The sequence below is a fragment of the Melospiza melodia genome, chromosome 23 (genome assembly GCF_035770615.1).
Source record: "Melospiza melodia melodia isolate bMelMel2 chromosome 23, bMelMel2.pri, whole genome shotgun sequence".
Taxonomy (NCBI): Eukaryota; Metazoa; Chordata; class Aves; order Passeriformes; family Passerellidae; genus Melospiza; species Melospiza melodia.
The window spans coordinates 93,738-118,701 of record NC_086216.1 but is presented as its reverse complement, the minus strand read 5'-3'; positions in this window follow the sequence as shown (position 1 = coordinate 118,701).

Sequence of the window (24,964 nt, the reverse complement as noted above, 5' to 3'; positions counted from 1 at the left end):
TCCAGGGAAAAGCGCCGTTGTTTGTATTTGGGGGCCTGTGGCTGGGAGTGGCCAGCTGGCTCCTTAGAATCCACGATACGCAGGATGGTTCCCAGACCAGAGGTGGCACCAGTGCCAAGTCGGGCTGGTTTGATGGTGCAAAGTGGCTCCTGCAATCTGCCATCCAGAAGCTGGGCAGCTGAGTTTTGTTTGCCAGAGAAAAGGGCCGTGGTTTTTTTTTGGGGGCATATGGCTGGGAGTGGCCGGCTGGCTCCTTAAAATGCTCGATACGCAGGATGGTGACCAGAGCCAAGGTGGCACCAGTGCCAAGTTGTGCTGTTTTTGTAGTACCAAGTGCGTCCTGCAATTTGCCATCCAGAAGAGGGGCAGTTGAGTTTTGTTTGCCAGAGAAAAGGGCCGTGGTTTGTGTTTGAGGGCATATGGCTGAGAGTGGCCGGCTGAACCCTGAAAATCCACAATAGGCAAGATGGTTCCCAGAGCCAAGGTGGCACCAGTGCCAAGTCGGGCTGGTTTGATAGTACTAAATAGCTCCTGCAATCTGCCATCCAGAAGCGGGGCAGCTTACTTTTGTTTGCCAGGGAAACGGGCCGAGGTTTGTGTCTGGGGGCCTATGGCTGGGAGTGACCGGCTGGCTCCTGAAAAGCTACGCTAGGCAGGATGGTTCCCAGACCAGAGGTGGCACCAGTGCCAAGTTGGGCTGATTTGATAGTATCAAGCGGCTCCTGCAATCTGCCATCAAAAAGTTTGCAGGCGAGTTTTGTTTTCCAGGGAAAAGTGCCGTTGATTTTTTTTGGTGGCCTGTGGCTGGGAGTGGCCGGCTGGGTCCTTAGAATCCACGATACGCAGGATGGTTCCCAGACCAGAGGTGGCACCAGTTCCAAGTCGGGCTTGTTTGATAGTACCAAGTGGCTCCTGCAATCTGCCATCCAGAAGCGGGGCAGCTTACTTTTGTTTGCAAGGGAAACGGGCCGAGGTTTTTGTCTGGGGGCCTATGGCTGGGAGTGACTGGCTGGCTCCTGAAAAGCTACGATAGGCAGGATGGTTACCAGACTCATGGTGGCACCAGTGCCACGTTGGTCTGATTTGATAGTACCAAGCGGCTCCTGCAATCTGCCATCAAAAAGTTGGCAGGCGAGTTTTGTTTACCAGGGGAAAGCGCCGTTGTTTGTGTTTGGGGGCCTATGGCTGGGAGTGGCCGGCTGGCTAATTAGAATCCACGATACGCAGGATGGTTCCCAGACCATGGTGGCACCAGTGCCAAGTCGGGCTGGTTTGATGGTGCAAAGTGGCTCCTGCAATCTGCCATGAAAAAGTTGGCAGGCGAGTTTTGTTTTCCAGGGAAAAGTGCCGTTGTTTGTGTTTGGTGGACTGTGGCTGGGAGTGGCCGGCTGGCTCCTTAGAATCCACGATACGCAGGATGGTTCCCAGACCAGAGGTGGCACCAGTTCCAAGTCGGGCTGGTTTGATAGTAACAAGTGGCTCCTGCAATCTGCCATCCAGAAGCGGGGCAGCTTACTTTTGTTTGCCAGGGAAACGGGCCTAGGTTTCTGTCTGGGGGCCTATGGCTGGGAGTGACCGGCTGGCTCCTGAAAAGCTACGATAGGCAGGATGGTTACCAGACCCATGGTGGCACCAGTGCCAAGTTGGGCTGATTTGATAGTATCAAGCGGCTCCTGAAATCTGCCATCAAAAAGTTGGCAGGCGAGTTTTGTTTTCCAGGGAAAAGTGCCGTTGATTTTTTTTGGTGGGCTGTGGCTGGGAGTGGCCAGCTGGCTCCTTATAATCCACGATACGCAGGATGGTTCCCAGACCAGAGATGGCACCAGTGCCAAGTCGGGCTGGTTTGATGGTGCAAAGTGGCTCCTGCAATCTGCCATCCAGAAGCTGGGCAGCTGAGTTTTGTTTGCCAGAGAAAAGGGCCGTGGTTTTTTTTTGGGGGCATATGGCTGGGAGTGGCCGGCTGGCTCCTTCAAATGCTCGATATGCATGATGGTGTCCAGAGCCAAGGTGGCACCAGTGCCAAGTTGTGCTGTTTTTGTAGTACCAAGTGCGTCCTGCAATTTGCCATCCAGAAGAGGGGCGGTTGAGTTTTGTTTGCCAGAGAAAAGGGCCGTGGTTTGTGTTTGAGGGCATATGGCTGAGAGTGGCCGGCTGAACCCTGAAAATCCACAATAGGCAAGATGGTTCCCAGAGCCAAGGTGGCACCAGTGCCAAGTCGGGCTGGTTTGATAGTACTAAATAGCTCCTGCAATCTGCCATCCAGAAGCGGGGCAGCTTAATTTTGTTTGCCAGGGAAACGGGCCGAGGTTTCTGTCTGGGGGCCTATGGCTGGGAGTGACCGGCTGGCTCCTGAAAAGCTACGATAGGCAGGATGATTCCCAGACCAGAGGTGGCACCAGTGCCAAGTCGGGCTAGTTTGATGGTGAAAAGTGGCTCCTGCAATCTGCCATCAAAAAGTTGGCAGGCCAGTTTTGTTTTCCAGGGAAAAGTGCCGTTGTTTGTGTTTGGTGGAATGTGGCTGGGAGTGGCCGGCTGGCTCCTTAGAATCCACGATACGCAGGATGGTTCCCAGACCAGAGGTGGCACCAGTGCCAAGTCGGGCTGGTTTGATGGTGCAAAGTGGCTCCTGCAATCTGCCATCCAGAAGCGGGGCAGCTTACTTTTGTTTGCCAGGGAAACGGGCCGAGGTTTGTGTCTGGGGGCCTATGGCTGGGAGTGACCGGCTGGCTCCTGAAAAGCTACGATAGGCAGGATGGTTACCAGACCCATGGTGGCACCAGTGCCAAGTTGGGCTGATTTGATAGTATCAAGCGGCTCCTGCAATCTGCCATCAAAAAGTTGGCAGGCGAGTTTTGTTTTCCAGGGAAAAGTGCCGTTGATTTTTTTTGGTGGCCTGTGGCTGGGAGTGGCCGGCTGGGTCCTTAGAATCCACGATACGCAGGATGGTTCCCAGACCAGAGGTGGCACCAGTTCCAAGTTGGGCTTGTTTGATAGTACCAAGTGGCTCCTGCAATCTGCCATCCAGAAGCGGGGCAGCTTACTTTTGTTTGCAAGGGAAACGGGCCGAGGTTTTTGTCTGGGGGCCTATGGCTGGGAGTGACTGGCTGGCTCCTGAAAAGCTACGATAGGCAGGATGGTTACCAGACTCATGGTGGCACCAGTGCCACGTTGGGCTGATTTGATAGTACCAAGCGGCTCCTGCAATCTGCCATCAAAAAGTTGGCAGGCGAGTTTTGTTTTACAGGGGAAAGCGCCCTTGTTTGTGTTTGGGGGCCTATGGCTGGGAGTGGCCGGCTGGCTAATTAGAATCCACGATACGCAGGATGGTTCCCAGACCCTGGTGGCACCAGTGCCAAGTCGGGCTAGTTTGATGGTGCAAAGTGGCTCCTGCAATCTGCCATGAAAAAGTTGGCAGGCGAGTTTTGTTTTTCAGGGAAAAGTGCCGTTGTTTGTGTTTGGTGGACTGTGGCTGGGAGTGGCCGGCTGGCTCCTTAGAATCCACGATACGCAGCATGGTTCCCAGACCAGAGGTGGCACCAGTTCCAAGTCGGGCTGGTTTGATAGTACCAAGTGGCTCCTGCAATCTGCCATCCAGAAGCGGGGCAGCTTACTTTTGTTTGCCAGGGAAACGGGCCGAGGTTTGTGTCTGGGGGCCTATGGCTGGGAGTGACCGGCTGGCTCCTGAAAAGCTACGATAGGCAGGATGGTTACCAGACTCATGGTGGCACCAGTGCCAAGTTGGGCTGATTTGATAGTACCAAGCGGCTCCTGCAATCTGCCATCGAAAAGTTGGCAGGCGAGTTTTGTTTTCCAGGGAAAAGCACCGTTGTTTGTGTTTGGGGGCTTGTGGCTGGGAGTGGCCGGCTGGGTCCTTAGAATCCACGATACGCAGGATGGTTCCCAGACCAGCGGTGGCACCAGTTCCAAGTCGGGCTAGTTTGATGGTGCAAAGTGGCTCCTGCAATCTGCCATCCAGAAGCGGGGTAGCTTACTTTTGTTTGCCAGGGAAACGGGCCGAGGTTTTTTCTGGGGGCCTATGGGTGGGACTGTCCGGCTGGCTCCTGAAAAGCTACGATAGGCAGGATGGTGACCAGACCCATGGTGGCACCAGTGCCAAGTTGGGCTGATTTGATAGTACCAAGTGGCTCCTGCAATCTGCCATCAAAATGTTGGCAGGCGAATTTTGTTTTCCAGGGAAAAGCGCCGTTGTTTGTGTTTGGGGGCCTGTGGCTGGGAGTGGCCGGCTGGCTAATTAGAATCCACGATACGCAGGATGGTGACCAGACCAGAGGTGGCACCAGTGCCAAGTCGGGCTAGTTTGATGGTGCAAAGTGGCTCCTGCAATCTGCCATTAAAAAGTTGGCAGGCCAGTTTTGTTTTCCAGGGAAAAGCGCCGTTGTTTGTATTTGGGGGCCTGTGGCTGGGAGTGGCCGGCTGGCTCCTTAGAATCCACGATACGCAGGATGGTTCCCAGACCAGAGGTGGCACCAGTGCCAAGTCGGGCTGGTTTGATGGTGCAAAGTGGCTCCTGCAATCTGCCATCCAGAAGCGGGGCAGCTGAGTTTTGTTTGCCAGAGAAAAGGGCCGTGGTTTTTTTTTGGGGGCATATGGCTTGGAGTGGCCGGCTGGCTCCTTAAAATGCTCGATACACAGGATGGTGACCAGACCCAAGGTGGCACCAGTGCCAAGTTGTGCTGTTTTTGTAGTACCAAGTGCGTCCTGCAATTTGCCATCCAGAAGAGGGGCAGTTGAGTTTTGTTTGCCAGAGAAAAGGGCCGTGGTTTGTGTTTGAGGGCATATGGCTGAGAGTGGCCGGCTGAACCCTGAAAATCCACAATAGGCAAGATGGTTCCCAGAGCCAAGGTGGCACCAGTGCCAAGTCGGGCTGGTTTGATAGTACTAAATAGCTCCTGCAATCTGCCATCCAGAAGCGGGGCAGCTTAATTTTGTTTGCCAAGGAAACGGGCCGAGGTTTCTGTCTGGGGGCCTATGGCTGGGAGTGACCGGCTGGCTCCTGAAAAGCTACGATAGGCAGGATGATTCCCAGACCAGAGGTGGCACCAGTGCCAAGTCGGGCTAGTTTGATGGTGAAATGTGGCTCCTGCAATCTGCCATCAAAAAGCTGGCAGGCCAGTTTTGTTTTCCAGGGAAAAGTGCCGTTGATTTTGTTTGGCGGCCTGTGGCTGTGAGTGGCCGGCTGGCTCCTTAGAATCCACGATACGCAGGATGGTTCCCAGACCAGAGGTGGCACCAGTGCCAAGTCGGGCTGGTTTGATGGTGCAAAGTGGCTCCTGCAATCTGCCATCCAGAAGCGGGGCAGCTTACTTTTGTTTGCCAGGGAAACGGGCCGAGGTTTCTGTCTGGGGGCCTATGGCTGGGAGTGACCGGCTGGCTCCTGAAAAGCTACGATAGGCAGGATGGTTACCAGACCCATGGTGGCACCAGTGCCAAGTTGGGCTGATTTGATGGTATCAAGCGGCTCCTGCAATCTGCCATCAAAAAGTTGGCAGGCAAGTTTTGTTTTCCAGGGAAAAGTGCCGTTGATTTTTTTTGGTGGCCTGTGGCTGGGAGTGGCCGGCTGGGTCCTTAGAATCCACGATACGCAGGATGGTTCCCAGACCAGAGGTGGCACCAGTTCCAAGTTGGGCTTGTTTGATAGTACCAAGTGGCTCCTGCATTCTGCCATCCAGAAGCGGGGCAGCTTACTTTTGTTTGCAAGGGAAACGGGCCGAGGTTTTTGTCTGGGGGCCTATGGCTGGGAGTGACTGGCTGGCTCCTGAAAAGCTACGATAGGCAGGATGGTTACCAGACTCATGGTGGCACGAGTGCCACGTTGGGCTGATTTGATAGTACCAAGCGGCTCCTGCAATCTGCCATCAAAAAGTTGGCAGGCGAGTTTTGTTTTACAGGGGAAAGCGCCCTTGTTTGTGTTTGGCGGCCTGTGGCTCGGAGTGGCCGGCTGGCTAATTAGAATCCACGATACGCAGGATGGTTCCCAGACCATGGTGGCACCAGTGCCAAGTCGGGCTGGTTTGATGGTGCAAAGTGGCTCCTGCAATCTGCCATGAAAAAGTTGGCAGGCGAGTTTTGTTTTCCAGGGAAACGTGCCGTTGTTTGTGTTTGGTGGACTGTGGCTGGGAGTGGCCGGCTGGCTCCTTAGAATCCACGATACGCAGCATGGTTCCCAGACCAGAGGTGGCACCAGTTCCAAGTCGGGCTGGTTTGATAGTACCAAGTGGCTCCTGCAATCTGCCATCCAGAAGCGGGGCAGCTTACTTTTGTTTGCCAGGGAAACGGGCCGAGGTTTGTGTCTGGGGGCCTATGGCTGGGAGTGACCGGCTGGCTCCTGAAAAGCTACGATAGGCAGGATGGTTACCAGACTCATGGTGGCACCAGTGCCAAGTTGGGCTGATTTGATAGTACCAAGCGGCTCCTGCAATCTGCCATCAAAAAGTTGGCAGGTGAGTTTTGTTTTCCAGGGAAAAGCGCCGTTGTTTGTGTTTGGGGGCTTGTGGCTGGGAGTGGCCGGCTGGGTCCTTAGAATCCACGATACGCAGGATCGTTCCCAGACCAGAGGTGGCACCAGTTCCAAGTCGGGCTAGTTTGATGGTGCAAAGTGGCTCCTGCAATCTGCCATCCAGAAGCGGGGTAGCTTACTTTTGTTTGCCAGGGAAACGGGCCGAGGTTTTTTCTGGGGGCCTATGGGTGGGACTGTCCGGCTGGCTCCTGAAAAGCTACGATACGCAGGATGGTGACCAGACCCATGGTGGCACCAGTGCCAAGTTGGGCTGGTTTGATAGTACCAAGTGGCTCCTGCAATCTGCCATGAAAAAGTTGGCAGGCGAGTTTTGTTTTCCAGGGAAAAGCGCCGTTGTTTTTGTTTGGGTGCCTGTGGCTGGGAGTGGCCGGCTGGCTCCTTAGAATCCACATTAGGCAGGATGGTTCCCAGACAAGAGGTGGCACCAGTGCCAAGTCGGGCTGGTTTGATGGTGCAAAGTGGCTCCTGCAATCTGCCATCAAAATGTTGGCAGGCGAATTTTGTTCTCCAGGGAAAAGCGCCGTTGTTTGTGTTTGGGGGCCTGTGGCTGGGAGTGGCCGGCTGGCTCCTTAGAATCCACGATACGCAGGATGGTTCCCAGACCAGAGGTGGCACCAGTGCCAAGTCGGGCTAGTTTGATGGTGCAAAGTGGCTCCTGCAATCTGCCATCAAAAAGTTGGCAGGCCAGTTTTGTTTTCCAGGGAAAAGCGCCGTTGTTTGTATTTGGGGGCCTGTGGCTGGGAGTGGCCAGCTGGCTCCTTAGAATCCACGATACGCAGGATGGTTCCCAGACCAGAGGTGGCACCAGTGCCAAGTCGGGCTGGTTTGATGGTGCAAAGTGGCTCCTGCAATCTGCCATCCAGAAGCGGGGCAGCTGAGTTTTGTTTGCCAGAGAAAAGGGCCGTGGTTTTTTTTTGGGGGCATATGGCTGGGAGTGGCCGGCTGGCTCCTTAAAATGCTCGATACGCAGGATGGTGACCAGAGCCAAGGTGGCACCAGTGCCAAGTTGTGCTGTTTTTGTAGTACCAAGTGCGTCCTGCAATTTGCCATCCAGAAGAGGGGCAGTTGAGTTTTGTTTGCCAGAGAAAAGGGCCGTGGTTTGTGTTTGAGGGCATATGGCTGAGAGTGGCCGGCTGAACCCTGAAAATCCACAATAGGCAAGATGGTTCCCAGAGCCAAGGTGGCACCAGTGCCAAGTCGGGCTGGTTTGATAGTACTAAATAGCTCCTGCAATCTGCCATCCAGAAGCGGGGCAGCTTACTTTTGTTTGCCAGGGAAACGGGCCGAGGTTTGTGTCTGGGGGCCTATGGCTGGGAGTGACCGGCTGGCTCCTGAAAAGCTACGCTAGGCAGGATGGTTCCCAGACCAGAGGTGGCACCAGTGCCAAGTTGGGCTGATTTGATAGTATCAAGCGGCTCCTGCAATCTGCCATCAAAAAGTTTGCAGGCGAGTTTTGTTTTCCAGGGAAAAGTGCCGTTGATTTTTTTTGGTGGCCTGTGGCTGGGAGTGGCCGGCTGGGTCCTTAGAATCCACGATACGCAGGATGGTTCCCAGACCAGAGGTGGCACCAGTTCCAAGTCGGGCTTGTTTGATAGTACCAAGTGGCTCCTGCAATCTGCCATCCAGAAGCGGGGCAGCTTACTTTTGTTTGCAAGGGAAACGGGCCGAGGTTTTTGTCTGGGGGCCTATGGCTGGGAGTGACTGGCTGGCTCCTGAAAAGCTACGATAGGCAGGATGGTTACCAGACTCATGGTGGCACCAGTGCCACGTTGGTCTGATTTGATAGTACCAAGCGGCTCCTGCAATCTGCCATCAAAAAGTTGGCAGGCGAGTTTTGTTTACCAGGGGAAAGCGCCGTTGTTTGTGTTTGGGGGCCTATGGCTGGGAGTGGCCGGCTGGCTAATTAGAATCCACGATACGCAGGATGGTTCCCAGACCATGGTGGCACCAGTGCCAAGTCGGGCTGGTTTGATGGTGCAAAGTGGCTCCTGCAATCTGCCATGAAAAAGTTGGCAGGCGAGTTTTGTTTTCCAGGGAAAAGTGCCGTTGTTTGTGTTTGGTGGACTGTGGCTGGGAGTGGCCGGCTGGCTCCTTAGAATCCACGATACGCAGGATGGTTCCCAGACCAGAGGTGGCACCAGTTCCAAGTCGGGCTGGTTTGATAGTAACAAGTGGCTCCTGCAATCTGCCATCCAGAAGCGGGGCAGCTTACTTTTGTTTGCCAGGGAAACGGGCCTAGGTTTCTGTCTGGGGGCCTATGGCTGGGAGTGACCGGCTGGCTCCTGAAAAGCTACGATAGGCAGGATGGTTACCAGACCCATGGTGGCACCAGTGCCAAGTTGGGCTGATTTGATAGTATCAAGCGGCTCCTGAAATCTGCCATCAAAAAGTTGGCAGGCGAGTTTTGTTTTCCAGGGAAAAGTGCCGTTGATTTTTTTTGGTGGGCTGTGGCTGGGAGTGGCCAGCTGGCTCCTTATAATCCACGATACGCAGGATGGTTCCCAGACCAGAGATGGCACCAGTGCCAAGTCGGGCTGGTTTGATGGTGCAAAGTGGCTCCTGCAATCTGCCATCCAGAAGCTGGGCAGCTGAGTTTTGTTTGCCAGAGAAAAGGGCCGTGGTTTTTTTTTGGGGGCATATGGCTGGGAGTGGCCGGCTGGCTCCTTCAAATGCTCGATATGCAGGATGGTGACCAGAGCCAAGGTGGCACCAGTGCCAAGTTGTGCTGTTTTTGTAGTACCAAGTGCGTCCTGCAATTTGCCATCCAGAAGAGGGGCAGTTGAGTTTTGTTTGCCAGAGAAAAGGGCCGTGGTTTGTGTTTGAGGGCATATGGCTGAGAGTGGCCGGCTGAACCCTGAAAATCCACAATAGGCAAGATGGTTCCCAGAGCCAAGGTGGCACCAGTGCCAAGTCGGGCTGGTTTGATAGTACTAAATAGCTCCTGCAATCTGCCATCCAGAAGCGGGGCAGCTTAATTTTGTTTGCCAGGGAAACGGGCCGAGGTTTCTGTCTGGGGGCCTATGGCTGGGAGTGACCGGCTGGCTCCTGAAAAGCTACGATAGGCAGGATGATTCCCAGACCAGAGGTGGCACCAGTGCCAAGTCGGGCTAGTTTGATGGTGAAAAGTGGCTCCTGCAATCTGCCATCAAAAAGTTGGCAGGCCAGTTTTGTTTTCCAGGGAAAAGTGCCGTTGTTTGTGTTTGGTGGAATGTGGCTGGGAGTGGCCGGCTGGCTCCTTAGAATCCACGATACGCAGGATGGTTCCCAGACAAGAGGTGGCACCAGTGCCAAGTCGGGCTGGTTTGATGGTGCAAACTGGCTCCTGCAATCTGCCATCCAGAAGCGGGGCAGCTTACTTTTGTTTGCAAGGGAAACGGGCCGAGGTTTGTGTCTGGGGGCCTATGGCTGGGAGTGACTGGCTGGCTCCTGAAAAGCTACGATAGGCAGGATGGTTACCAGACTCATGGTGGAACCAGTGCCAAGTTGGGCTGATTTGATAGTATCAAGCGGCTCCTGCAATCTGCCATCAAAAAGTTGGCAGGCTAGTTTTGTTTTACAGGGGAAAGCGCCCTTGTTTGTGTTTGGCGGCCTATGGCTGGGAGTGGCCGGCTGGGTCCTTAGAATCCACGATACGCAGGATGGTTCCCAGACCCTGGTGGCACCAGTGCCAAGTCGGGCTAGTTTGATGGTGCAAAGTGGCTCCTGCAATCTGCCATGAAAAAGTTGGCAGGCGAGTTTTGTTTTTCAGGGAAAAGTGCCGTTGTTTGTGTTTGGTGGACTGTGGCTGGGAGTGGCCGGCTGGCTCCTTAGAATCCACGATACGCAGCATGGTTCCCAGACCAGAGGTGGCACCAGTTCCAAGTTGGGCTTGTTTGATAGTACCAAGTGGCTCCTGCAATCTGCCATCCAGAAGCGGGGCAGCTTACTTTTGTTTGCCAGGGAAACGGGCCGAGGTTTGTGTCTGGGGGCCTATGGCTGGGAGTGACCGGCTGGCTCCTGAAAAGCTACGATAGGCAGGATGGTTACCAGACTCATGGTGGCACCAGTGCCAAGTTGGGCTGATTTGATAGTACCAAGCGGCTCCTGCAATCTGCCATCAAAAAGTTGGCAGGCGAGTTTTGTTTTCCAGGGAAAAGCACCGTTGTTTGTGTTTGGGGGCTTGTGGCTGGGAGTGGCCGGCTGGCTCCTTAGAATCCACGATACGCAGGATGGTTCCCAGACCAGAGGTGGCACCAGTTCCAAGTCGGGCTAGTTTGATGGTGCAAAGTGGCTCCTGCAATCTGCCATCCAGAAGCGGGGTAGCTTACTTTTGTTTGCCAGGGAAACGGGCCGAGGTTTTTTCTGGGGGCCTATGGGTGGGACTGTCCGGCTGGCTCCTGAAAAGCTACGATACGCAGGATGGTGACCAGACCCATGGTGGCACCAGTGCCAAGTTGGGCTGATTTGATAGTACCAAGTGGCTCCTGCAATCTGCCATCAAAAAGTTGGCAGGCGAGTTTTGTTTTCCAGGGAAAAGCACCGTTGTTTGTGTTTGGGGGCCTGTGGCTGGGAGTGGCCGGCTGGCTCCTTAGAATCCACAATAGGCAGGATGGTTCCCAGACAAGAGGTGGCACCAGTGCCAAGTCGGGCTAGTTTGATGGTGCAAAGTGGCTCCTGCAATCTGCCATCAAAATGTTGGCAGGCGAATTTTGTTTTCCAGGGAAAAGCGCCGTTGTTTGTGTTTGGGGGCCTGTGGCTGGGAGTGGCCGGCTGGCTAATTAGAATCCACGATACGCAGGATGGTGACCAGACCAGAGGTGGCACCAGTGCCAAGTCGGGCTAGTTTGATGGTGCAAAGTGGCTCCTGCAATCTGCCATTAAAAAGTTGGCAGGCCAGTTTTGTTTTCCAGGGAAAAGCGCCGTTGTTTGTATTTGGGGGCCTGTGGCTGGGAGTGGCAGGCTGGCTCCTTAGAATCCACGATACGCAGGATGGTTCCCAGACCAGAGGTGGCACCAGTGCCAAGTCGGGCTGGTTTGATGGTGCAAAGTGGCTCCTGCAATCTGCCATCCAGAAGCGGGGCAGCTGAGTTTTGTTTGCCAGAGAAAAGGGCCGTGGTTTTTTTTTGGGGGCATATGGCTTGGAGTGGCCGGCTGGCTCCTTAAAATGCTCGATACACAGGATGGTGACCAGACCCAAGGTGGCACCAGTGCCAAGTTGTGCTGTTTTTGTAGTACCAAGTGCGTCCTGCAATTTGCCATCCAGAAGAGGGGCAGTTGAGTTTTGTTTGCCAGAGAAAAGGGCCGTGGTTTGTGTTTGAGGGCATATGGCTGAGAGTGGCCGGCTGAACCCTGAAAATCCACAATAGGCAAGATGGTTCCCAGAGCCAAGGTGGCACCAGTGCCAAGTCGGGCTGGTTTGATAGTACTAAATAGCTCCTGCAATCTGCCATCCAGAAGCGGGGCAGCTTAATTTTGTTTGCCAGGGAAACGGGCCGAGGTTTCTGTCTGGGGGCCTATGGCTGGGAGTGACCGGCTGGCTCCTGAAAAGCTACGATAGGCAGGATGATTCCCAGACCAGAGGTGGCACCAGTGCCAAGTCGGGCTAGTTTGATGGTGAAAAGTGGCTCCTGCAATCTGCCATCAAAAAGTTGGCAGGCCAGTTTTGTTTTCCAGGGAAAAGTGCCGTTGATTTTGTTTGGCGGCCTGTGGCTGGGAGTGGCCGGCTGGCTCCTTAGAATCCACGATACGCAGGATGGTTCCCAGACCAGAGGTGGCACCAGTGCCAAGTCGGGCTGGTTTGATAGTACTAAATAGCTCCTGCAATCTGCCATCCAGAAGCGGGGCAGCTTACTTTTGTTTGCCAGGGAAACGGGCCGAGGTTTGTGTCTGGGGGCCTATGGCAGGGAGTGACCGGCTGGCTCCTGAAAAGCTACGATAGGCAGGATGGTTACCAGACCCATGGTGGCACCAGTGCCAAGTTGGGCTGATTTGATAGTATCAAGCGGCTCCTGCAATCTGCCATCAAAAAGTTGGCAGGCAAGTTTTGTTTTCCAGGGAAAAGTGCCGTTGATTTTTTTTGGTGGCCTGTGGCTGGGAGTGGCCGGCTGGGTCCTTAGAATCCACGATACGCAGGATGGTTCCCAGACCAGAGGTGGCACCAGTTCCAAGTTGGGCTTGTTTGATAGTACCAAGCGGCTCCTGCAATCTGCCATCAAAAAGTTGGCAGGCGAGTTTTGTTTTCCAGGGAAAAGCGCCGTTGTTTGTGTTTGGGGGCTTGTGGCTGGGAGTGGCCGGCTGGCTCCTTAGAATCCACGATACGCAGCATGGTTCCCAGACCAGAGGTGGCACCAGTTCCAAGTCGGGCTAGTTTGATGGTGCAAAGTGGCTCCTGCAATCTGCCATCCAGAAGCGGGGTAGCTTACTTTTGTTTGCCAGGGAAACGGGCCGAGGTTTTTTCTGGGGGCCTATGGGTGGGACTGTCCGGCTGGCTCCTGAAAAGCTACGATACGCAGGATGGTGACCAGACCCATGGTGGCACCAGTGCCAAGTTGGGCTGGTTTGATAGTACCAAGTGGCTCCTGCAATCTGCCATCAAAAAGTTGGCAGGCGAGTTTTGTTTTCCAGGGAAAAGCGCCGTTGTTTTTGTTTGGGGGCCTGTGGCTGGGAGTGGCCGGCTGGCTCCTTAGAATACACAGTAGGCAGGATGGTTCCCAGACAAGAGGTGGCACCAGTGCCAAGTCGGACTGGTTTGATGGTGCAAAGTGGCTCCTGCAATCTGCCATCAAAATGTTGGCAGGCGAATTTTGTTCTCCAGGGAAAAGCGCCGTTGTTTGTGTTTGGGGGCCTGTGGCAGGGAGTGGCCGGCTGGCTAATTAGAATCCACGATACGCAGGATGGTTCCCAGACCAGAGGTGGCACCAGTGCCAAGTCGGGCTAGTTTGATGGTGCAAAGTGGCTCCTGCAATCTGCCATCAAAAAGTTGGCAGGCCAGTTTTTTTTTCCAGGGAAAAGCGCCGTTGTTTGTATTTGGGGGCCTGTGGCTGGGAGTGGCAGGCTGGCTCCTTATAATCCACGATACGCAGGATGGTTCCCAGACCAGAGGTGGCACCAGTGCCAAGTCGGGCTGGTTTGATGGTGCAAATTGGCTCCTGCAATCTGCCATCCAGAAGCGGGGCAGCTGAGTTTTGTTTGCCAGAGAAAAGGGCCGTGGTTTTTTTTTGGGGGCATATGGCTGGGAGTGGCCGGCTGGCTCCTTAAAATGCTCGATAGGCAGGATGGTGACCAGAGCCAAGGTGGCACCAGTGCCAAGTTGTGCTGTTTTTGTAGTACCAAGTGCGTCCTGCAATTTGCCATCCAGAAGAGGGGCAGTTGAGTTTTGTTTGCCAGAGAAAAGGGCCGTGGTTTGTGTTTGAGGGCATATGGCTGAGAGTGGCCGGCTGAACCCTGAAAATCCACAATAGGCAAGATGGTTCCCAGAGCCAAGGTGGCACCAGTGCCAAGTCGGGCTGGTTTGATAGTACTAAATAGCTCCTGCAATCTGCCATCCAGAAGCGGGGCAGCTTACTTTTGTTTGCCAGGGAAACGGGCCGAGGTTTGTGTCTGGGGGCCTATGGCTGGGAGTGACCGGCTGGCTCCTGAAAAGCTACGATAGGCAGGATGGTTCCCAGACCAGAGGTGGCACCAGTGCCAAGTTGGGCTGATTTGATAGTATCAAGCGGCTCCTGCAATCTGCCATCAAAAAGTTGGCAGGCGAGTTTTGTTTTCCAGGGAAAAGTGCCGTTGATTTTTTTTGGTGGCCTGTGGCTGGGAGTGGCCGGCTGGGTCCTTAGAATCCACGATACGCAGGATGGTTCCCAGACCAGAGGTGGCACCAGTTCCAAGTCGGGCTTGTTTGATAGTACCATGTGGCTCCTGCAATCTGCCATCCAGAAGCGGGGCAGCTTACTTTTGTTTGCAAGGGAAACGGGCCGAGGTTTTTGTCTGGGGGCCTATGGCTGGGAGTGACCGGCTGGCTCCTGAAAAGCTACGATAGGCAGGATGGTTACCAGACTCATGGTGGCACCAGTGCCACGTTGGGCTGATTTGATAGTACCAAGCGGCTCCTGCAATCTGCCATCAAAAAGTTGGCAGGCGAGTTTTGTTTTCCAGGGGAAAGCGCCGTTGTTTGTGTTTGGGGGCCTATGGCTGGGAGTGGCCGGCTGGCTAATTAGAATCCACGATACGCAGGATGGTTCCCAGACCATGGTGGCACCAGTGCCAAGTCGGGCTAGTTTGATGGTGCAAAGTGGCTCCTGCAATCTGCCATGAAAAAGTTGGCAGGCGAGTTTTGTTTTCCAGGGAAAAGTGCCGTTGTTTGTGTTTGGTGGACTGTGGCTGGGAGTGGCCGGCTGGCTCCTTAGAATCCACGATACGCAGGATGGTTCCCAGACCAGAGGTGGCACCAGTTCCAAGTCGGGCTGGTTTGATAGTACCAAGTGGCTCCTGCAATCTGCCATCCAGAAGCGGGGCAGCTTACTTTTGTTTGCCAGGGAAACGGGCCTAGGTTTCTGTCTGGGGGCCTATGGCTGGGAGTGACCGGCTGGCTCCTGAAAAGCTACGATAGGCAGGATGGTTACCAGACCCATGGTGGCACCAGTGCCAAGTTGGGCTGATTTGATAGTATCAAGCGGCTCCTGAAATCTGCCATCAAAAAGTTGGCAGGCGAGTTTTGTTTTCCAGGGAAAAGTGCCGTTGATTTTTTTTGGTGGGCTGTGGCTGGGAGTGGCCAGCTGGCTCCTTATAATCCACGATACGCAGGATGGTTCCCAGACCAGAGATGGCACCAGTGCCAAGTCGGGCTGGTTTGATGGTGCAAAGTGGCTCCTGCAATCTGCCATCCAGAAGCTGGGCAGCTGAGTTTTGTTTGCCAGAGAAAAGGGCCGTGGTTTTTTTTTGGGGGCATATGGCTGGGAGTGGCCGGCTGGCTCCTTAAAATGCTCAATAGGCAGGATGGTGACCAGAGCCAAGGTGGCACCAGTGCCAAGTTGTGCTGTTTTTGTAGTACCAAGTGCGTCCTGCAATTTGCCATCCAGAAGAGGGGCAGTTGAGTTTTGTTTGCCAGAGAAAAGGGCCGTGGTTTGTGTTTGAGGGCATATGGCTGAGAGTGGCCGGCTGAACCCTGAAAATCCACAATAGGCAAGATGGTTCCCAGAGCCAAGGTGGCACCAGTGCCAAGTCGGGCTGGTTTGATAGTACTAAATAGCTCCTGCAATCTGCCATCCAGAAGCGGGGCAGCTTAATTTTGTTTGCCAGGGAAACGGGCCGAGGTTTCTGTCTGGGGGCCTATGGCTGGGAGTGACCGGCTGGCTCCTGAAAAGCTACGATAGGCAGGATGATTCCCAGACCAGAGGTGGCACCAGTGCCAAGTCGGGCTAGTTTGATGGTGAAAAGTGGCTCCTGCAATCTGCCATCAAAAAGTTGGCAGGCCAGTTTTGTTTTCCAGGGAAAAGTGCCGTTGTTTGTGTTTGGTGGAATGTGGCTGGGAGTGGCCGGCGTGCTCCTTAGAATCCACGATACGCAGGATGGTTCCCAGACAAGAGGTGGCACCAGTGCCAAGTCGGGCTGGTTTGATGGTGCAAAGTGACTCCTGCAATCTGCCATCCAGAAGCGGGGCAGCTTACTTTTGTTTGCCAGGGAAACGGGCCGAGGTTTGTGTCTGGGGGCCTATGGCTGGGAGTGACCGGCTGGCTCCTGAAAAGCTACGATAGGCAGGATGGTTACCAGACCCATGGTGGCACCAGTGCCAAGTTGGGCTGATTTGATAGTATCAAGCGGCTCCTGCAATCTGCCATCAAAAAGTTGGCAGGCGAGTTTTGTTTTACAGGGGAAAGCGCCCTTGTTTGTGTTTGGCGGCCTATGGCTGGGAGTGGCCGGCTGGGTCCTTAGAATCCACGATACGCAGGATGGTTCCCAGACCCTGGTGGCACCAGTGCCAAGTCGGGCTAGTTTGATGGTGCAAAGTGGCTCCTGCAATCTGCCATGAAAAAGTTGGCAGGCGAGTTTTGTTTTTCAGGGAAAAGTGCCGTTGTTTGTGTTTGGTGGACTGTGGCTGGGAGTGGCCGGCTGGCTCCTTAGAATCCACGATACGCAGCATGGTTCCCAGACCAGAGGTGGCACCAGTTCCAAGTCGGGCTGGTTTGATAGTACCAAGTGGCTCCTGCAATCTGCCATCCAGAAGCGGGGCAGCTTACTTTTGTTTGCCAGGGAAACGGGCCGAGGTTTGTGTCTGGGGGCCTATGGCTGGGAGTGACTGGCTGGCTCCTGAAAAGCTACGATAGGCAGGATGATTCCCAGACAAGAGGTGGCACCAGTGCCAAGTCGGGCTAGTTTGATGGTGCAACGTGGCTCCTGCAATCTGCCATCAAAAAGTTGGCAGGCCAGTTTTGTTTTCCAGGGAAAAGCGCCGTTGTTTGTATTTGGGGGCCTGTGGCTGGGAGTGGCCAGCTGGCTCCTTAGAATCCACGATACGCAGGATGGTTCCCAGACCAGAGGTGGCACCAGTGCCAAGTCGGGCTGGTTTGATGGTGCAAAGTGGCTCCTGCAATCTGCCATCCAGAAGCGGGGCAGCTGAGTTTTGTTTGCCAGAGAAAAAGGCCGTGGTTTTTTTTTGGGGGCATATGGCTGGGAGTGGCCGGCTGGCTCCTTAAAATGCTCGATACGCAGGATGGTGACCAGAGCCAAGGTGGCACCAGTGCCAAGTTGTGCTGTTTTTGTAGTACCAAGTGCGTCCTGCAATTTGCCATCCAGAAGAGGGGCAGTTGAGTTTTGTTTGCCAGAGAAAAGGGCCGTGGTTTGTGTTTGAGGGCATATGGCTGAGAGTGGCCGGCTGACCCCTGAAAATCCACAATAGGCAGGATGGTTCCCAGAGCCAAGGTGCCACCAGTGCCAAGTCGGGCTGGTTTGATAGTACTAAATAGCTCCTGCAATCTGCCATCCAGAAGCGGGGCAGCTTACTTTTGTTTGCCAGGGAAACGGGCCGAGGTTTGTGTCTGGGGGCCTATGGCTGGGAGTGACCGGCTGGCTCCTGAAAAGCTACGATAGGCAGGATGGTTCCCAGACCAGAGGTGGCACCAGTGCCAAGTCGGGCTGATTTGATAGTATCAAGCGGCTCCTGCAATCTGCCATCAAAAAGTTGGCAGGCGAGTTTTGTTTTCCAGTGAAAAGTGCCGTTGATTTTTTTTGGTGGCCTGTGGCTGGGAGTGGCCGGCTGGGTCCTTAGAATCCACGATACGCAGGATGGTTCCCAGACCAGAGGTGGCACCAGTTCCAAGTCGGGCTTGTTTGATAGTACCATGTGGCTCCTGCAATCTGCCATCCAGAAGCGGGGCAGCTTACTTTTGTTTGCAAGGGAAACGGGCCGAGGTTTGTGTCTGGGGGCCTATGGCTGGGAGTGACTGGCTGGCTCCTGAAAAGCTACGATAGGCAGGATGGTTACCAGACTCATGGTGGCACCAGTGCCACGTTGGGCTGATTTGATAGTACCAAGCGGCTCCTGCAATCTGCCATCAAAAAGTTGGCAGGCGAGTTTTGTTTTCCAGGGGAAAGCGCCGTTGTTTGTGTTTGGGGGCCTATGGCTGGGAGTGGCCGGCTGGCTAATTAGAATCCACGATACGCAGGATGGTTCCCAGACCATGGTGGCACCAGTGCCAAGTCGGGCTAGTTTGATGGTGCAAAGTGGCTCCTGCAATCTGCCATGAAAAAGTTGGCAGGCGAGTTTTGTTTTCCAGGGAAAAGTGACGTTGTTTGTGTTTGGTGGACTGTGGCTGGGAGTGGCCGGCTGGCTCCTTAGAATCCACGATACGCAGGATGGTTCCCAGACCAGAGGTGGCACCAGTTCCAAGTCGGGCTGGTTTGATAGTACCAAGTGGCTCCTGCAATCTGCCATCCAGAAGCGGGGCAGCTTACTTTTGTTTGCCAGGGAAACGGGCCTAGGTTTCTGTCTGGGGGCCTATGGCTGGGAGTGACCGGCTGGCTCCTGAAAAGCTACGATAGGCAGGATGGTTACCAGACCCATGGTGGCACCAGTGCCAAGTTGGGCTGATTTGATAGTATCAAGCGGCTCCTGAAATCTGCCATCGAAAAGTTGGCAGGCGAGTTTTGTTTTCCAGGGAAAAGTGCCGTTGATTTTTTTTGGTGGGCTGTAGCTGGGAGTGGCCAGCTGGCTCCTTATAATCCACGATACGCAGGATGGTTCCCAGACCAGAGATGGCACCAGTGCCAAGTCGGGCTGGTTTGATGGTGCAAAGTGGCTCCTGCAATCTGCCATCCAGAAGCTGGGCAGCTGAGTTTTGTTTGCCAGAGAAAAGGGCCGTGGTTTTTTTTTGGGGGCATATGGCTGGGAGTGGCCGGCTGGCTCCTTAAAATGCTCGATACGCAGGATGGTGACCAGAGCCAAGGTGGCACCAGTGCCAAGTTGTGCTGTTTTTGTAGTACCAAGTGCGTCCTGCAATTTGCCATCCAGAAGAGGGGCAGTTGAGTTTTGTTTGCCAGAGAAAAGGGCCGTGGTTTGTGTTTGAGGGCATATGGCTGAGAGTGGCCGGCTGAACCCTGAAAATCCACAATAGGCAAGATGGTTCCCAGAGCCAAGGTGGCACCAGTGCCAAGTCGGGCTGGTTTGATAGTACTAAATAGCTCCTGCAATCTGCCATCCAGAAGCGGGGCAGCTTAATTTTGTTTGCCAGGGAAACGGGCCGAGGTTTCTGTCTGGGGGCCTATGGCTGGGAGTGACCGGCTGGCTCCTGAAAAGCTACGATAGGCAGGATGATTCCCAGACCAGAGGTGGCACCAGTGCCAAGTCGGGGTAGTTTGATGGTGAAAAGTGGCTCCTGCAATCTGCCATCAAAAAGTTGGCAGGCCAGTTTTGTTTTCCAGGGAAAAGTGCCGTTGTTTGTGTTTGGTGGAATGTGGCTGGGAGTGGCCGGCGTGCTCCTTAGAATCCACGATACGCAGGATGGTTCCCAGACAAGAGGTGGCACCAGTGCCAAGTCGGGCTGGTTTGATGGTGCAAAGTGGCTCCTGCAATCTGCCATCCAGAAGCGGGGCAGCTTACTTTTGTTTGCCAGGGAAACGGGCCGAGGTTTGTGTCTGGGGGCCTATGGCTGGGAGTGACCGGCTGGCTCCTGAAAAGCTACGATAGGCAGGATGGTTACCAGACCCATGGTGGCACCAGTGCCAAGTTGGGCTGATTTGATAGTATCAAGCGGCTCCTGCAATCTGCCATCAAAAAGTTGGCAGGCGAGTTTTGTTTTACAGGGGAAAGCGCCCTTGTTTGTGTTTGGCGGCCTATGGCTGGGAGTGGCCGGCTGGGTCCTTAGAATCCACGATACGCAGGATGGTTCCCAGACCCTGGTGGCACCAGTGCCAAGTCGGGCTAGTTTGATGGCGCAAAGTGGCTCCTGCAATCTGCCATGAAAAAGTTGGCAGGCGAGTTTTGTTTTTCCAGGGAAAAGTGCCGTTGTTTGTGTTTGGTGGACTGTGGCTGGGAGTGGCCGGCTGGCTCCTTAGAATCCACGATACGCAGCATGGTTCCCAGACCAGAGGTGGCACCAGTTCCAAGTCGGGCTGGTTTGATAGTACCAAGTGGCTCCTGCAATCTGCCATCCAGAAGCGGGGCAGCTTACTTTTGTTTGCCAGGGAAACGGGCCGAGGTTTGTGTCTGGGGGCCTATGGCTGGGAGTGACTGGCTGGCTCCTGAAAAGCTACGATAGGCAGGATGGTGACCAGACTCATGGTGGCACCAGTGCCAAGTTGGGCTGATTTGATAGTACCAAGCGGCTCCTGCAATCTGCCATCAAAATGTTGGCAGGCGAGTTTTGTTTTCCAGGGGAAAGCGCCGTTGTTTGTGTTTGGTGGACTGTGGCTGGGAGTGGCCGGCTGGGTCCTTAGAATCCACGATACGCAGGATGGTTCCCAGACCAGAGGTGGCACCAGTGACAAGTCGGGCTGGTTTGATAGTACCAAGTGGCTCCTGCAATCTGCCATCCAGAAGCGGGGCAGTTTACTTTTGTTTGCCAGGGAAACGGGCCGAGGTTTGTGTCTGGGGGCCTATGGCTGGGAGTGACCGGCTGGCTCCTGAAAAGCTACGATAGGCAGGATGGTTACCAGACCCATGGTGGCACCAGTGCCAAGTTGGGCTGATTTGATAGTATCAAGCGGCTCCTGCAATCTGCCATCAAAAAGTTGGCAGGCGAGTTTTGTTTTACAGGGGAAAGCGCCCTTGTTTGTGTTTGGCGGCCTATGGCTGGGAGTGGCCGGCTGGGTCCTTAGAATCCACGATACGCAGGATGGTTCCCAGACCCTGGTGGCACCAGTGCCAAGTCGGGCTAGTTTGATGGTGCAAAGTGGCTCCTGCAATCTGCCATGAAAAAGTTGGCAGGCGAGTTTTGTTTTTCCAGGGAAAAGTGCCGTTGTTTGTGTTTGGTGGACTGTGGCTGGGAGTGGCCGGCTGGCTCCTTAGAATCCACGATACGCAGCATGGTTCCCAGACCAGAGGTGGCACCAGTTCCAAGTCGGGCTGGTTTGATAGTACCAAGTGGCTCCTGCAATCTGCCATCCAGAAGCGGGGCAGCTTACTTTTGTTTGCCAGGGAAACGGGCCGAGGTTTGTGTCTGGGGGCCTATGGCTGGGAGTGACTGGCTGGCTCCTGAAAAGCTACGATAGGCAGGATGGTGACCAGACTCATGGTGGCACCAGTGCCAAGTTGGGCTGATTTGATAGTACCAAGCGGCTCCTGCAATCTGCCATCAAAAAGTTGGCAGGCGAGTTTTGTTTTCCAGGGGAAAGCGCCGTTGTTTGTGTTTGGTGGACTGTGGCTGGGAGTGGCCGGCTGGGTCCTTAGAATCCACGATACGCAGGATGGTTCCCAGACCAGAGGTGGCACCAGTGACAAGTCGGGCTGGTTTGATAGTACCAAGTGGCTCCTGCAATCTGCCATCCAGAAGCGGGGCAGTTTACTTTTGTTTGCCAGGGAAACGGGCCGAGGTTTGTGTCTGGGGGCCTATGGCTGGGAGTGACCGGCTGGCTCCTGAAAAGCTACGATAGGCAGGATGGTTACCAGACCCATGGTGGCACCAGTGCCACGTTGGGCTGATTTGATAGTACCAAGCGGCTCCTGCAATCTGCCATCAAAAAGTTGGCAGGCGAGTTTTGTTTTCCAGGGGAAAGCGCCGTTGTTTGTGTTTGGGGGCCTATGGCTGGGAGTGGCCGGCTGGCTAATTAGAATCCACGATACGCAGGATGGTTACCAGACCATGGTGGCACCAGTGCCAAGTCGGGCTAGTTTGATGGTGCAAAGTGGCTCCTGCAATCTGCCATGAAAAAGTTGGCAGGCGAGTTTTGTTTTCCAGGGAAAATGCCATTGTTTGTGCTTGGTTGACTGTGGCTGGGAGTGGCCGGCTGGCTCCTTAGAATCCACGATACGCAGGATGGTTCCCAGACCAGAGGTGGCACCAGTGCCAAGTCGGGCTGGTTTGATAGTACCAAGCGGCTCCTGCAATCTGCCATCAAAAAGTTGGCAGGCAAGTTTTGTTTTCCAGGGAAAAGTGCCGTTGATTTTTTTTGCTGGCCTGTGGCTGGGAGTGGCCAGCTGGCTCCTTAGAATCCACGATACGCAGGATGGTTCCCAGACCAGAGGTGGCACCAGTGCCAAGTCGGGCTGGTTTGATGGTGCAAGGTGGCTCCTGCAATCTGCCATCCAGAAGCGGGGCAGCTGAGTTTTGTTTGCCAGAGAAAAGGGCCGTGGTTTTTTTTGCGGGGCATATGGCTTGGAGTGGCCGGCTGGCTCCTTAAAATGCTCGATACGCAGGATGGTGACCAGAGCCAAGGTGGCACCAGTGCCAAGTTGTGCTGTTTTTGTAGTACCAAGTGCGTCCTGCAATTTGCCATCCAGAAGAGGGGCAGTTGAGTTTTGTTTGCCAGAGAAAAGGGCCGTGGTTTGTGTTTGAGGGCATATGGCTGAGAGTGGCCGGCTGACCCCTGAAAATCCACAATAGGCAGGATGGTTCCCGGAGCAAGGTGGCACAAGTGCCAAGTCGGGCTGGTTGGATAGTACAAAATAGCTCCTTCAATATGCCATCCAGAAGCGGGGCAGCTTAATTTTGTTTGCCAGGGAAACGGGCCGAGGTTTCTGTCTGGGGGCCTATGGCTGGGAGTGACCGGCTGGCTCCTGAAAAGCTACGATAGGCAGGATGGTTCCCAGACCAGAGGTGGCACCAGTGCCAAGTCGGGCTAGTTTGATGGTGAAAAGTGGCTCCTGCAATCTGCCATCAAAAAGTTGGCAGGCGAGTTTTGTTTTCCAGGGAAAAGTGCCGTTGATTTTGTTTGGCGGCCTGTGGCTGGGAGTGGCCGGCTGGCTCCTTAGAATCCACGATACGCAGGATGGTTCCCAGACCAGAGGTGGCACCAGTTCCAAGTCGGGCTTGTTTGATAGTACCAAGTGGCTCCTGCAATCTGCCATCCAGAAGCGGGGAAGCTTACTTTTGTTTGCAAGGGAAACGGGCCGAGGTTTTGTCTGGGGGCCTATGGCTGGGAGTGACTGGCTGGCTCCTGAAAAGCTACGATAGGCAGGATGGTTACCAGACTCATGGTGGCACCAGTGCCACGTTGGGCTGATTTGATAGTACCAAGCGGCTCCTGCAATCTGCCATCAAAAAGTTGGCAGGCGAGTTTTGTTTTCCAGGGGAAAGCGCCGTTGTTTGTGTTTGGTGGACTGTGGCTGGGAGTGGCCGGCTGGCTCCTTAGAATCCACGATACGCAGGATGGTTCCCAGACCAGAGGTGGCACCAGTGCCATGTCGGGCTAGTTTGATGGTGCAAAGTGGCTCCTGCAATTTGCCATGAAAAAGTTGGCAGGCGAGTTTTGTTTTCCAGGGAAAAGTGCCGTTGTTTGTGTTTGGTGGACTGTGGCTGGGAGTGGCCGGCCGGCTCCTTAGAATCCACGATACGCAGGATGGTTCCCAGACCAGAGGTGGCACCAGTTCCAAGTCGGGCTGGTTTGATAGTACCAAGTGGCTCCTGCAATCTGCCATCCAGAAGCGGGGCAGCTTACTTTTGTTTGCCAGGGAAACGGGCCGAGGTTTCTGTCTGGGGGCCTATGGCTGGGAGTGACCGGCTGGCTCCTGAAAAGCTACGATAGGCAGGATGGTTACCAGACCCATGGTGGCACCAGTGCCAAGTTGGGCTGATTTGATAGTACCAAGTGGCGCCTGCAATCTGCCATCAAAAAGTTGGCAGGCGAGTTTTGTTTTCCAGGGAAAAGTGCCGTTGATTTTTTTTGGTGGCCTATGGCTGGGAGTGGCCGGCTGGATCCTTAGAATCCACGATACGCAGGATGGTTCCCAGACCAGAGGTGGCACCAGTTCCAAGTCGGGCTTGTTTGATAGTACCAAGGGGCTCCTGCAATCTGCCATCCAGGAGCGGGGCAGTTTACTTTTGTTTGCCAGGGAAACGGGCCGAGGTTTGTGTCTGGGGGCCTATGGCTGGGAGTGACTGGCTGGCTCCTGAAAAGCTACGATAGGCAGGATGGTTACCAGACCCATGGTGGCACCAGTGCCAAGTTGGGCTGGTTTGATAGTACCAAGCGGCTCCTGCAATCTGCCATCAAAAAGTTGGCAGGCGAGTTTTGTTTTCCAGGGGAAAGCGCCGTTGTTTGTGTTTGGGGGCCTATGGCTGGGAGTGGCCGGCTGGCTAATTAGAATCCACGATACGCAGGATGGTTACCAGACCATGGTGGCACCAGTGCCAAGTCGGGCTAGTTTGATGGTGCAAAGTGGCTCCTGCAATCTGCCATGAAAAAGTTGGCAGGCGAGTTTTGTTTTCCAGGGAAAATGCCATTGTTTGTGCTTGGTTGACTGTGGCTGGGAGTGGCCGGCTGGCTCCTTAGAATCCACGATACGCAGGATGGTTCCCAGACCAGAGGTGGCACCAGTGCCAAGTCGGGCTGGTTTGATAGTACCAAGTGGCTCCTGCAATCTGCCATCCAGAAGCGGGGCAGCTTACTTTTGTTTGCCAGGGAAACGGGCCAAGGTTTCTGTCTGGAGGCCTATGGCTGGGAGTGACCGGCTGGCTCCTGAAAACCTACGATAGGCAGGATGGTTACCAGACCCATGGTGGCACCAGTGCCAAGTTGGGCTGGTTTGATAGTACCAAGCGGCTCCTGCAATCTGCCATCAAAAAGTTGGCAGGCAAGTTTTGTTTTCCAGGGAAAAGTGCCGTTGATTTTTTTTGGTGGCCTGTGGCTGGGAGTGGCCAGCTGGCTCCTTATAATCCACGATACGCAGGATGGTTCCCAGACCAGAGGTGGCACCAGTGCCAAGTCGGGCTGGTTTGATGGTGCAAGGTGGCTCCTGCAATCTGCCATACAGAAGCGGGGCAGCTGAGTTTTGTTTGCCAGAGAAAAGGGCCGTGGTTTTTT